Consider the following 15,465-nt stretch of genomic DNA (forward strand, 5'->3'; position numbering starts at 1 on the left):
GTGGACGCCCTTTCTGTAGTTTCCTGAGACCCTCTACCCTAAAAAACTGCGCAGTCCCTTCCACACAGTCCCTCCTACCAATGTAGCCGCTTCCTGTGTGTAGAAGACTCCTGACCTATTAAGCTGAACCCGAAAGATCACCACCCGATGACACAAGTCAAGGAATCTGTAGCCTACACGGTCACAGAACAGCCTGAGCCTCTGATTCAGACCCTGCACTCGGCTCTGCACCAAAGGATCACAGTCGATTCTATTGACGATGCTGCAGACGGTGAGTTCCGTGTTAATCTCGCAAGCCATACTGGCAGTCTTTACATTTTCCGCTAGCCTTCCGAAACCAGAGAGTATCTCCTCCGATCCAAAGCGACACACGTCATTGGTACCGACATGAGCCACCACCTACAGTTGGCTGCTCCCTGGCCTGCTAACACTCAGCTAGATGATACAGTTGTCCGTGGAGATGAGGGCATGCTCGTTTGTTCTTTAGTATGGAGTTTTTGATCTGATTTTAGTACCGCATTACTGAAATACTTTTATTATTTTAAATGAACGCACAAAACCAAAGTTATAGGCACCAACGTACACACAGATAAAAAGTATAAGATTATACCAGCTGTACCACTACTACATAGTGGGGAGAGAACTGCAAGTTTAAGTAGGAAATTGTGTAAGGTATGGCACTGCTACCCAGAGGAAGGCAGCTGTTTTTTTTCGAATATCAGTGACAAACGGAGCATTAGTGAATGTAAGCTTTATTGTCTTTGTATTCATTCATTGTTCTGAAACAATGTATGTTGTGGGTAGATACGCACTACAGGCGTTCTTGCAAGACTTCGGGAGAGGAGTGTGTCGAGGCGGTCCGAAATCCTCGCCCCCCACCCCTTTCACCTAAATGAAATTACCCACGACTTGGTTGAAGTATAACGAATTTTAATTATACAACTGGAGATCGAAAAGTTTTCGTTAAAGGCGTTGGTGTATCGCACTGCAACGTAGCGCGATGTCGATGCGGATGTGTAAGCACCGACATGTTCGCAATGGATTAGTGTTGCATTCGTGTCTTTCGACCTGCGTTTGGTAAACGTGGAAACATGAACTATGGCGACGTTATTCCCAAATGCGTCCAAACAGCACTAACATTCTGTTATTCTTCTGTTTGCTGCTGAAGAGCAAACAGTGGTAGACATTCGTCGGAGAATGTAGAATGTGTATGGGGCATCATGTCTGTCGAAAAGCACCCTTGTGGAGTGGTGCGACAAGGAGTGCTGCTGCTTCATGGTAACGCACGTCGTCATATCGCTGATGTCGTAACGCAGGAGTTTCGCCAACCCAAGTGTGACACACTCCATCAAGCACCTTATCACGGCTTCGGTGCCTTGAAACAGGACTTAATGGGTCTCCTCATATATTTTGATTTTCAGTCATACGACGAAAAGGGGTACCCACTATTGATAGTCAAATGTCGTCGATAGATTTACACTGTCGATATATCGACAGCGCTATTGAATGTAGCCAAGACCAACTATTGTGCATTGATGGTCTTACTTGATTTCAGTTGTTGTTTTGTTAATACTTCTTACTTGCAGCTGAATTTAGTGTAAGTGCTACCGTTTATTGTTTTTTTTTCTGTGTACTTTTCTAACGGTTAACTTGGTAACAATAACCAAGTGTATAACTGATTATGATTCATCCACTAGCGTTACGATCGGGTAAAAATATGTCCGCACTACTATAATAGCCTAATTACCTGTCTATATCAGTTTAATGTTAGCACTGGAGTCGTTATTTGGAGATGTTGCAATATTTCAGTATTTCAAAAGACAGCGGAGAAGAAACATCATTGTAAATAACATTAAATTAAAATCAGTGCATAACAGTACACCTGAATCTGCCTGTGTCGCCCCAAAATCGTATTTATCAATAAACATATATCCCATACGGCCACGGTTGCATTTCTTTGAAAAAAATTGCTCGAAATTCTATCATTATTAGCTCAAACGCCAAAATATCGACCACTGTGATCATCCGGACAGTATTCAGTTATGGAAAGAGGTTCCGACACGAAACGATTGGTACGAGTTTGTGGAGAGCGGATGGGGTATGTGATGACAGCACATTCTGTAGTTCGTTCGTTTCTAAAAGACTTATTCAGTTGGCTGCTCGAATTCGTCCTAGCCGACTGCACTCTGCATTCCTTCTCGCTTCCCTCCCCCGTCCCCTTCCGTCTAAAATCTATTTACCTTTCTCTATCATAACTGAGACCACGAATTGCCTGAACAATTAAATCTTAAAATATGCATGCGTTGATGCACTATCAGATACGAAAAATGCACAATTAAAGGGAAATATGCAATATCAGAATTCCATATTTTATTGTGACGTATTTAATTTTATTTAAAAACAATGTACAACAGCCAGTTCTTCCTAACACTCCACCGAGCGGTGTAACTCTGCCTCTTGGCGTGTTTCGCTAGCAATCCCTGAATTCGGTAGGCTATATGGTTGAATACATCCGCTAGTAACCTTGAAAATGGCTTTCTGTGATTTCCCATTTTCAATTTAGACCAATGACGGGTTGGTTTCTTACTATAGGCCACAGTAAATTTCCTCCGATTTCCTTTCTTTGCTGACTTATTTCAATTCCCTGAAAGATGCGGCCTCTTTGCTTAAATGAAAAGAGCTGCTTTGAAGCGAGCCATACATCTCCTCAAGGGCTCTCTACACTAACAGCCACATTTGATTGGAGGGCGGCTAATGAAAGTAATTTTGTACAACGTACCTCTACTTAACGATAGCTCATTTGTGGAACGGCCTTATGTCATGTCTTCAAGTGTTACAAAAGAAACTATGGTCTACTGTGAACTGTCTTATTGGTCGTATCTTGGGAACAGCGAGTCCAGCCGTCACAATACAAACGTATTTTTAAGTAATCGTCACATACCTCATATAACTGACAAAAAATTTTGTACAGTGTAGAGGAGTTTACTGACATCAGAGGCTGTATAACCATATTACTGTGGATAAATACAAACTCATTTATGAGGTCACATACATTAGAAGTCTAGTTGCAAGTAATGTGTGAATCACTGTTAAAATCCGAAAACTATAGCTCATAGTATTTGCATGTTAAGTAATGTTTTATAAATGAATTTGGTTGCTATAAATTCAAGTTGAGTGTTGAAATAATAGTTAAAAACGTCTTGATCATTTAAGGAAACTGAAAATTTTGGTAATATGAAAGATAATTTGATAAAATTTGAGACTGAATTGAAAAACTTGTGATGATTTGATGTACCGAAGAAATTATTACTTGGTTTCAAATAAGTCCTTACTTTAAATACAAGTCTGTCAGAGGAGAAAGATAGGTATTGTCAAAAGAGATTTGAACCCGTTTAACGTTGTAAGTTATTTAATCCAACGTTAAGATTCCTCTGCTCTACGATAGTGAACCTTATGTCAGAAAGTTGAGCTGTGTTTTGTTAGCAAAAAGGCAATATCTTATATTCGAATTTTAATTCGTTTGGCAATTGATTGAAGTTATCATGTTGCCACATAAAGAAATATTTAATTACGCGTATGGATTTCTTATATATATATATATATATATATATATATATATATATATATATATATTGTTGACAATGCATGTTATACACAGAAGAGCCAAAGAAACTGGTACACCCACCTGATATGCAGAAGTGCAGCAACACGACATGGCATGGAATCCACTAATGTCTGAAGTGGTGCTGGAGGAAATTGAAACCAAGAATCCTGCAGAGTACCAGAGGGTGGAGATCTCTTCTGAGCAGCACGTTGCAAGGCATCTCAGATATACTCAATAATGTTCATGTTTGGGCAGTTTGGTGGCCAGTGGAAGTGTTTAAACTCAGAAGAGTGTTCCTGGAGCCACACTGTAGCAATTCTGGATGTGTGGAGTGTCGCAGGGTCCTGCTGGAATTGCCCAAGTCCGCCGGAATGCACAAAATGGACATGAATGGATGCATGGTTACGTAGTGTCACCAGTCAGAATTATTTCTAGACGTGTCAGGGGTCCCATATCACTCCACCCGCACACGCCCCGCACCATTACAGAGCCTCCACCAACTTAGACAGTCCCCTGCTGACACGCAGGGTGCATGTATTCACGAGGGTGTCTCCGTACGCGTACACGTCCATTCGCTCGATACAATTTGAGACTATACTCGTCCAACAAGGCAACGTGTTTCCAGTCATCACCAGTCCTATGTCGCTTTTGACTGTCCCAGGCGAGGCGTGAAACTTTGTGTCATCACCTGCGCCGACTATAACACCACGTTCAAACTCACTTAAATATTGATAATCTGCCATTGTAGCAGCAGTAACCGATCTGACAACTGCGCCAGATACCCGTTGTCTTATATAGGCGTTTCTGACCGCAGCGCAGTATTCAGACTGTTTGCATATCTCTGTATTTGAATACGCATGCCTATACCAGTTTCTTTGGCGCTTCAGTGTACTTTCTTAATAGAAGCTTTCATGGCTCAATTTTATAGACCAAATATTATATGTATGAAGGTGACCCGAAAGCTAATTACGTAATTAAGTAAGTACATGATCATATGTGTTTTCAGCATAAAATGATTAACGTGAACCTTTCTAAAGACCTTTTTAACAAATAGAACATTGTCTTTGATAATATCATGGCTACGTCCTAGGCTCTTGTAGTAAATAACTGTAAGGGAAAGCGGTAGACATGTATTTTTATTTCACGTTGTAGAGGCTTATCATACAGCACTTGCCATCACCCGGTTCTGCTTAATAGTGAGCTTCTGAGTGTTCAGCCGAGTTGTTGTTTGTATTTTCTTCAGGATATTTCGACGACCGACCCAGTCATTTTCTTCGGGGCCTGCGAGTTCGTGTATTATTTGTATGCGCTAGCTGTCTGGATCCCAACCACTCTGTGAGCTATTGTTGGTCAAACACCACTATTTACAGCTGAGTTCGATTCCCCACGCACTGATATTTCGTTTGTTCAACTCTCATGAGTATGATAGGCGGCTGGATTTTAATAAATTAAATACCGCAGCCCAAGCGTTATTGAAACTGGAAAACCAGCAGCAGTGCTAATACTACTAAATGGCTATCCTAAAGCAAACCAAGAAAGTATATCTCTAAGACCCTTAGTTAGTAATATTGGCGTATCTACATATCAGATGGTAAAATACATGAACGGCATTATCAGCGAACACGTGGGGAAGTGCGAATACCAAAGTCTCCGCTGACTTTGCACACCGCTTCAGTCAACTGCGGCTCCACGATGCGGACATTATGGTTAGTTTAGCTGTAGTCCACCTCTTTACGAGAGTTTCCCTTTCAGATCCCTTGGAAGTCTTTGCAGAAAAGATCGACGATTGTTTCGTAGAACTCTTTAGAAGCGCTTACACATCACCTTTTAATAGTTATTACGAACAAACCGATTGCTTAATGGTGGGTAGTACGTTATCGTCTGTCATAACAGACCTATACATGGAATACTTTGAAGGAAAGACACGACAAACCACCAAGTTGAAAACCAAGAGTATATATAGATACATGGACGACACGTTTGTGGTGTGGCCACATGGAGTGGAAATGCTTCAAGAATTCCTGGAATACTTAAACTGTATCTATTATAATTTAAAATACGTGATGGAACTGGAAAAAGTGGGCCTACTACATTTCATCGTGGTGTTGCAAAGACATGATTGGATGGATACGTGGGTCACCTCTATCTCCACCCCTTGTGCCATCCATTACAATGAAAATCGGTGCTAAAGAACTCTGACCCAAAGGGTTCGAAAACTTTCAGACAAGGAGAGCATATCCAGAGAATTATAACACTTATGACTGTGTTCCGCAAAGGAATGAGTACTTAAGAGGGTCGATCCGAACAGGTGATGCAGTCAAAATCTACAACGTGTGAGAGAAGGCGAGACTGAGAGCAAGGAAGCGAAACCAAAAATCGCTTATCAACCTTATGCTGTCCCAGTATCCAGAAAGATCGGTAGACGACTACCGAGACACGGCATCCAGTGTATTTCGCTACAAAAAAATAAAATTTAATGTATTTTTTCCCTTGTTAAAGATGATCTGCCTCTCCGAAAGTTGGATCTGTGTCTCATTCCCATTTGATTTCTATGGTAATCTAGTAGACAGTAACATGTACTAATATGTTGAAAAAATTTAAATAATATTGGTATAGGTGAATTTCCGTCGCTTGCAACCCTAACGGATGTCTTATTGAGACCAGACGGGTTCGATTTACTATAAAGCATCTTCAGAGGTCACTGTAACAATAGGTTTTCTTTCTCTTAAAATTTTGTTGCCTAGGATTGTGAAAAGTTCGCATTTTTTACTTATTACTATAAACAGTTTTAGTTCTTATCGTTAATCACGGTTGTTTTGTTGTGTACTTCATTCTAGTTGTTCTTCCAAGTGTATGTTTTGGGTATTCAGAACACAACACTTTCACAGCACTAAATATCCACGGTTCTGTGTTGAGAAGTACTACCGTCTTCTATCGATTTTGCGTATTCTGTTTTGCTATTGCGGGATGCTTTCGTCTTTTGCTGGCTTTGATCGTGGTGGGAGTATCTGTGTGTGTATGTGTGTGTGTGTGTGTGAGAGAGAGAGAGAGACAGAGAGAAAGAGAGAGAGAATTTTCCTGTGTGGGGTGTGCTTGTCCTTGCTTGTTCGCGTGTGTGTACGTGTACCTTTGTGACGGAAGATAACAACTCTTGACAGCTGTGTGTGTAAATTATTGTTTTATTATGGTAAAGTGGTGGATGATACATGGTGAGCATATTGCTTACTTTGTCATATTATATTTTGGTGTCTAGGGAGTTGTTCTTTCTCTGTAATATGTTTTATTAATTAAAGTAGCGTCTGGTTGTTGATGTTTATTTTGTCATTTATTATGTGTTTCATCTCTGTTACTGTTTTTTGAATATCTAAGTTCTCTTGTAGGTTTAGGAGTAATTTATTGTTGTTGAATCTGACTATTGTTATGTCCTTTTACATTGTGATATGGTGTTGGTTTTCTTGCCTGAGATTTTCTACATATGTTGAATAGTTGTTGACATATTTCCATGCTCTTTGCTGTTCCTTATATCTTATTTCAAAAGTTCTGCCCATCTGTCTAATGTTTACAGCATCAAACCTGTTACACTAGAGTTGGTACTTGCCAGATTTTCTGTACTTGTGTGATCTTCCTTTTTTTTTTTTTTAGACATTTCTTTATAGAGTAATTGCTTTCGTATGCTGTATTTATTCCTCATTTCCTAAGAATGTTCCCAATTGTGTGTGTCAGACTCTTCTGTATGTGAGTGTGTACCACACTTGCTGTGTAGTCGTGATGGATGTTGTGTGTCTCTGAACTTTTGTGTTTTTCTTCCCTTTTCATATTTTTCTGGATTTTTTGTTCAACTTTGTTACTAGGGATACTTGGTAGCCATTATTTTTTTTCTCTCTGAATAGTTATGTCCAGCTTCGTATAATAGTTAAGTTTGTCCTGTGCTGCTGTGTTTAATCTGTGGGTTTTATATCTGAGGGCAAATTTTATGGGTCTGATGTAATATTGAGTCTCTGGTGGTACTTTTCTTGTAAATGCTGAATATGTATTGGTTATGTTTTCTTCGTGATGTATCTGAGAAGGTTATTTGTTTTGCTTGTTCTGTCTCTAAAGTAAACTTGATGTTTTTGTGCAGTGTGTTTAACTCTGCATGTAGTTTTTCTATTTCATTTTCTGGTTTTCTGTCAAGCAGAGAATGTCATCCATGTATTTGCACATTTACAGTTCGTTGTATTTTCCAGGTACTATTTTTCTTGGAAGTTCTTTCTTCTATTTTATTTACCAAGATATGTCTTAATTTTCCTCAAGTTGGGGATCGCATTGGCAATCTTTCTTCTAGTAGGTAACTCTCTCTTTTCAATTGAAAATAATTTTGTTCAGTAATGAGGTTTGGGAATGTGCTTGTCTCTGTTATTTGTTCTTGTGGTAACTGATTGTAAGTATTTGGATCTTGTTCTATAATCTTGATTGTTTCTTTTACAGAGGTGTGGAGTATATGCTTTATACTTCGAATGATACAGACATGGGTATAACTGGAATAGATGAGCCTTTAGGTGCTTTATTATTTCTTCAGTGTTTTTCACTGTGCTGTCATTTTGTGTTTTACGCTGTTGTTCTAATCTGTTTAGCATATGTCTGGCGCGGAAATGTATGTGGGTGCTTTTCTGTAGTTTGTGACAGTGCTCGTAGGAGTGTATTCTATATCAGGCTTTGACTGGCTCTGTAATTTTGTAGCATAACGTTTCATACATGTGATACGAACTATTTGTCCATCAAGTGTGTGTTCTGCTCTCTTTAATAGGTTTTCCGTTTTTGTGTGGAACTTGATTGTTGCGTCTCACCTACGTTTTGTGTTTTATTCCAAGAAATTAATTCTTGTGTCTTGTTATTGTATTCCAGGTCATCCACAACGACAACTGATTTTTCCTTTTCTGCGTTCGTTATGATTATTTTGTCTCTGTGTGGATTTTCTCTAAGGATTATTCAGTGTTTTAGCTTGTGTGGTTATCTCTCTTGTTTTATTGTGTTCACGCCATATAACTATAACTATAATTTCTTTGCCTAGTAATTCTGTTGTTAGTACTATGTTTATGGTGACTCTCCTCTGCTTTTGAGACAGCATTTTCTCAGTTTCTGTGATCAGATTTTCTAAGAAATGTTCATTGACTTTTGTGTTTTATTGTGTTTTAAATCTTTCTGTAGCAGCTGTATTTCTTCGTCCTTAACTCAGATGACTGTGAGGTTTATGAGACATGGCTAGAATTAATGTGTGTGTGTCTCCCAGCTTGGAACGTTTGTCTATTTGTTCGTCCATAAGTGTCCTTAGTTTTTTATTCTGCTTTTGATTTTAGTATTCCATTGCTTTACAGGTGTGTTCTAGAACTTTGTTCTGTATATAGCAGAGAAGGGTGCTGTTACTTAAAGTGTCAGCTAAATGCAAGTGTGCTTCATAGAGTTTATGATTCACTTCCCTTTTTTTGCGTACAACGTTCTAATTTTGTTTGCAAGCGACCATTTTTGAGCTACTGACTTTTCTCTTTGAGCTGAACAGTTTTTAACCGTTTCATTGACATATATAGGTTAAAGGTTATTATTTATCAAAACTGATGTGTTGAAGCATCTGATGGAATTTGAGATAGATATTTTGGTACTTCAGTCAACACCTCCAGGGAATTCCTTGACTAGCCATCGATACATGTTGTGTTCATTCTCATCTCCTTTCTGCAATTGCTGATATGCAAGTCGTATAGGGTAACTGCCCGCGCCTTTGCAACTTTAACGAAACTCGTATAAAGATGAGACGCTTTATTCTAAAGCCTCTTCAGAGGGCACTGTAATAATACGGCTTTTTTCTCTTATTATTTTATTTGTTAGGAACATGAACAGTTCACATGCTTTACTTTTTACATTACAGGGTTTTAATTCGTATCGCTACTCACAGATTTTTTGGTTTATTTACTTATTTATTTATTTACACGTCACGTTCCGTAGGATCAAATTCAGGAGCAAATTTCCAAGGCCGTGGAACGCGTCAGTACATGATATTACAACATAAAAGTAATAACAGAAAATAATAAAAAGTTTGTGAACCCGAGAAGAGTCAGTCCATATGTTTGAATAAACTCAATCAACAATACATCAAGAATCAGCTTATTGTTTCAAGGAACTCTTCGACAAACTTTGTTCTTCTTCCCTTCGACGTGTACAAGTTGGAAATTCAGATATCCAAAAATAACGGATACCAAGAACATCTACTAACAAAACTGAACTAAAACGAAATTCATAAAAAAACGAAAAGTGCAGAGACCCATAACATCCACAACGTACATACCCTTCAACATCACCACCACTACACAGCAAGAGACCAACACAGAGCCGGCCAGAGTGGCCGAGCAGTTCTAGGCTCTGCAGTCTGGAACTGCGCGACCGCTACTGTCGCAGGTTCGAATTCTGCCTCGGGAATGGATGTGTGTGACGTCCTTAGGTTAGTTAGGTTTATGTAGTTCTAAGTTCTAGGGGACTGATGACCTCCGATGTTAAGTCCCATAGTGCTCAGAGCCATTTGAACGATTTTGAACAACACAGAAACTCGACAGACAACTTGTACACACTCACATACCGAACAATGTGACACATACAGTTGGAAACATCCTCAAGACATGAGGAATAAAAATAGTATACCAAATCAATGGCTCTATACAGAAGTGTCTAAAAAAGAAAGATTACACTGGCATGTACAGAAAATCTGGAATTTGCCAACTCCAGTGTAACAGCTGTGATGCTCTGTACTTTGGACAGATGGACAGAAATTTTGAAATAAGGTATAAGGAACAGCAAAGTGCATGGAAATATGTCACCAACTACTCAGCAAGTCCGGAATACCTCAGGAAAGAAACCCACTATCATATCGCAACATAAAAGGACTTGAAACTAGTGAAACAACAAGAAACATCTCCTAAAACTAGAAGAAAACTTAGAAATACAAAAATCAGTGATAGCGATGGAGTAGATATTAAATTACGAAACACAGATCAGCAGCCAGACGCTATTTAAATCAATAAAACATATTATAGAGAAAGAAGAACCCCCTAGACACCACAAATTAATACCACCAACTAAACAACAGGCCCAGCATAGATCATCCACCGCTGTACCGTAGTAAAGCAATAATTTACACACACAGCAGTCAAGACATATTACCTCCTTTAAGAAACCCACACAAACACACACACACACACACACACACACACACACATACTCCAGTTATAAAATATAAACACTCACTGAGCAATGTCACACACTCCCACCATGGAAACAAAAGCCGAACGCATCCCGCAATAGCAAAATAGAAGACACGAAACGGAGAGGTGTTCGTAGGTCTGCTTAACATAGAAACCGTGAATATTTACTAGAGTGAAAGTGCTTTGCGCGGTATATTTATTATCACTCATCAGCTGTAAGTTCGAAGCTGATATAACAGTGCTATTTCCTCATGCCATTTCCTCAATCTACGCTTTGTTCTGCAGTGAATATTTGGAGCAAACTGACGTTGTTACCATGGGTAGTCCTCTCTCGTCTTTGGTAGCAAACTTTTTTATGGAAGACATTGGGAAAAAGGAACCTGATTCAGCAAAACTGAACATAAAATATTCTGGATGATAGCCACTGGTGAAGAAGAACTGTCAAGCTTTTTGCAGCATCTGAATCCTGTCACGAGAATATAAAATCTACGATGGAAGTGGAGAAGGGCCGCTGTCTGCCATTTCCGAATGTCTTGGTCGGACGGAAAGTGGATGGATCATTGGGATTTCCTTCTGTCGTAAGCCTACATGTTAAGACCTGTATATGCAGGCATCTAACTGCTACCACCCATCACAAGCTATGGGCGTCCTTCTAACGTTAGTGCATCGGGAACATGTTGTGTCTCATAGAGAAGTCATGCACAGGACATAGAACACCTACAGTCAGTGTTCAAAGATAATCGATATTCTACACATCAGATCAACACAACCGTAAGGAAGCAGAAACGTGACTACCGACAAGAGCAAGAGGCGAAGGAGCGGTTGAAGTCCAGGGCGTTCCTCCCGTTCGTCGGCAATGTTTCGCCAAAGTTAAGCAGAATCTCAAGAAACATCACGTCAAAGTAATCTTTTGCTCGCCTCCAAAGGCTTGTGCTCTTCTCGGTTGTGCAAAGATCGAACTGCGATTGCGGAACGTTGGAATCTACAGAGTACTTGTCAGTGTGGTAAAGCCTACATTTGTCAGACGGCACTCACAGTGCGTGAAAGATGCGTTGAACATGATCGCCACACTCGTCTTTTGCAGCCCGGTAATTAGTCATAGCGGAGCACTGTATTTTCAAGGGACATTCCGTGGATTACTCTGCCACGGAAATCTTGATCACGACGACAGCCTTCTCTGTTTCAGTTATTAACGGATTTGTGTACATACGTTTAGCGCAAAATCTTATTAATCATGATGGCTTTCAACGGGATAAGGTGGGGACTCGGTGATTTCCTTAATTTATTCACAAAGAAAATATTTTATAACCGATAGCAAGTCTAGTGTCATTCACTCTTATTAATTTTTGCATCTGAATTTTGAAAAACGTGAGTGCCCAATCCCACTGAGTGTGAACGTGTAGTATCACATTACGCATGCGTCCGCGCCCTGTAGATTCAGCAATATTAGAGGAGAGAGCTGAACTCGGCAGAGACTGCTCATGTAGCAGTTCCTTTGCAAATGCGTCTTCCCGACTCATTTTAGTATAAAAGTAGCGACATGAACTAGCAACTTTCTGTGAAAAACACTCGTTTTAAGATGGCAGAATGGTTTTTAGACGAAAAATCGACGTTATCCGGCTGCAATCCTGAAACTTGGCAAATTGAAACTATATAACTTGAAATGAATTTGTCCAGTTTTAATGAAATGTTAATGGGTCACAGACAGAAACGAAAGTAGTGAAAACTTACATGTTATAGAATTTTTCAATCGTACAAGGAAAAGTCCTTAAGGATTTGGTGAGGTAACTATTTCTCAGGGCAGGGTAAACATATAACAGAAAGCATGGGCTTGTTTTCAAAGTCTCGTACGTGGTTGTAAGAAGATGTAACCATTGTGTTCGTACGGTAGCACTAGGACAGTGTATGTTCTGATGGAGAATGTGCTATAATCAGCACCAGCACTTTCTTGTCTTCAAGACGGCCATTCCAGGAATAATGACATCCTTTCATATTCCATATTCAAAGAGGGGCGGGGAATGGAGGGGAGTTTCGCTTGTAATATTTGGCTGACAGCCTCCTCCTGGTGACAGGAGAAACTAGGATGTTTCCTGAGAAACTCAGAAAAAATTCTAGTTTCACCTGCCACCAGGAGGTAGCTACTCTGAAAATTCGACCTTAGTTCGATCTTTGTACCACTACAATAGATGGCTGTGTTAAAATGATGCCTATGTCGTTGGTTCTAACATGAGTAAGTAGCTCTCACTGTTACCAACAGATGGCTCTATAGGAAAGAACGCGACAGGGTCGTAAGTTACTTATTTTCCTCAGCAAAGGTGTTGCGGTAATCTAAAATGTCAGCAAATATGTTGACAGCACAAAAAGTACAATGTTTACACGAACTATTATCACAATAATGCCAAAATAAGTCCCCCCCCCCCAGGGGGCTCACGGTTCTTTCGTGAGTTCGTACATGGCGCACACCCTGACCTCACTCCCTACCCTCGCTTCTTTCCCTTTGCTCGACCTGTCTATCCATATGGTTCCCTGTATTATTTGCAATTTTATTCCTTCTGCCTGTTGTTTCATCCTATTTGCCATTTAGGTCCCCACTTGAGGTTTGACCTCGACTTCTAAATTTTCCGTTTTCAGTGTGAGCCATCTGGGGAAGAACTCCCTCCCTAGCACTACAGTGTGGATTTGATTCGTCTCCCTCCTTCCTTCCCCCGTTAGTTCTCCTTTTCCTTTCCGCCTGCAGCTTGACTCCATCCTGATAGGTAATCAGCATGTGTAGCCAGTCTGTGTATTGGGGCTGTTATATGCCCATTTGGTTGAGCAACCTGACAACACATGGATCACACTACTGGTATATAAGCTGTTCCTTCCCCATGTATTCCAAGGAATGGTTGGTTGTCGTCCTGCAGCTTTGGAGCTCCCAGCAGCAGCTGTTGCGCCAGGCAGCCCTTGCTGTGGCTGGGTGTCGCGCATGGGAAGAGCCCCTCATCGGGGTGGGTGGCATCACGACGGATGCTTGGCGCATGAAGCATATGAAGCTGCAAAAATCTGGCCGTTAAGAAACGGTAATTTTTTCGAACGGTTAACGATCATTGAATGCTGTTTTGTATGACCTGGCAGCCTTTCTTTCCATGGGAGGAGGGACAGGCTCACCATCTTGGGACGAGATACGTTCCCCACTACCTCATGTGTACTAGGACAGATTGGGACATTTTACAGCCACAAACCCATTGATTTTTGTGGAGAATATCGAGGACAAGTTGGGTGAAGTGGAGTCTGTCAGTAAGATGCGGTCAGGCTTCTTGTTGTTCAAAGCTTCTGCCACCTAATCTTCAGCTCTTCGTGTTTGTGATCGTCTTGGCTATGTCCCAGTGTCTATTACCCCTCACCAATCTCTGAATATGGTCCAGGGAGTGAGTTTTCATAGGGACCTCATACTGTAAACTGATGAGGAACTCCAGGCCAATCTGGAGCCATGTGGCGTTCATTTTGTTCGAAGTGTGCAGAAGTCTCACAGAGACAACTGCCTTCATTCTGGCTTTCGAGAGGGATACCCTCCCAGATAATGTCAAGATTATGTGCTACAGATGTGACGTGAAGCCATATGTCCCACCACCCATGAGCATGAGGTGCTTTCGGTGCTTGTGTTTTGGGCAGATGTCTTCCTGCTATATGGTGGACCCTGTGTTTGGTTACTGTGCAACTCCATGAGGGAAGCTCCTGTTTTCACCACCTGTGTCTGTCAGTTGTCATGCTGCCTCTCCCCTCGCTCGACGGATTCCCTGGTTTACAAGAGAGAAAGACGATCCAAGAGTACAAGTCCCTGGATCACCTGTGTTATGATGAGAATCGCCAGAAGCATGACACACCATCCAGTGACAATTTCTTACACTTTTGCCGCTCTTACATCCTTCCACCCTCCTATCTCTTCCGTACCCCCTGCAGTCCCCCCAACCTCCAAGCCAGGAGCTGCTCCCCCTCTCCAGCAGATGAAGTGACTTCCTTCTTTGGCACCTGAGGGTAATGGGGATCACCCTTAGTGTCTCTCAGGGTGGAAGCCTCCTACCACAACTAGGCCACGAGATGCACCATTTGTGCACCACAAGGCTGCCTGCTCTCTTTCAGTTCCAGATTTTGCAGATGCTTGTACTCCTTCAGTGCATTGCCCTCCTCCGTCTCCGAAAGAGAAGGAGAAACTTAAGTCCCAAGACAAGCCCCCCACCCTGGTGTACCTGGAGGTGCCATCTCCACCTTCGCAACCTGAGTCTGACATCCAGTTTATGGACGCCACCCAATCCTTGTTGGTGGTGACCACTGAACAAGTGACATGACCTCCTCTCAGCTTCTTTTTACCTAATCCGGAGACTCGCCACATGATCACCCAGTGGAAATGCCACAAGTACTATTATTACGTACCTAATATGTGTTCTGTCTTGCTCTTCAAGAACTGCACGTCCGTGATGACCACTCTCCAACATTTAGGAGTTATCAGGAGTTTCTTCTGAACAGTGCCGGCCCTGGTGTAGCATGTGGCAGAGTCTGCACTTTTTTGCGCTCAGATGTCATTAGTGGCTGGATCCCCCTTCGTACCAACCTGGAAGCAATAGTGGTTAGAGTGCAAACGACATAGGTAATCATTGT

This window comes from Schistocerca nitens, chromosome 8, assembly GCF_023898315.1.
Source record: "Schistocerca nitens isolate TAMUIC-IGC-003100 chromosome 8, iqSchNite1.1, whole genome shotgun sequence".
Taxonomy (NCBI): domain Eukaryota; kingdom Metazoa; phylum Arthropoda; class Insecta; order Orthoptera; family Acrididae; genus Schistocerca; species Schistocerca nitens.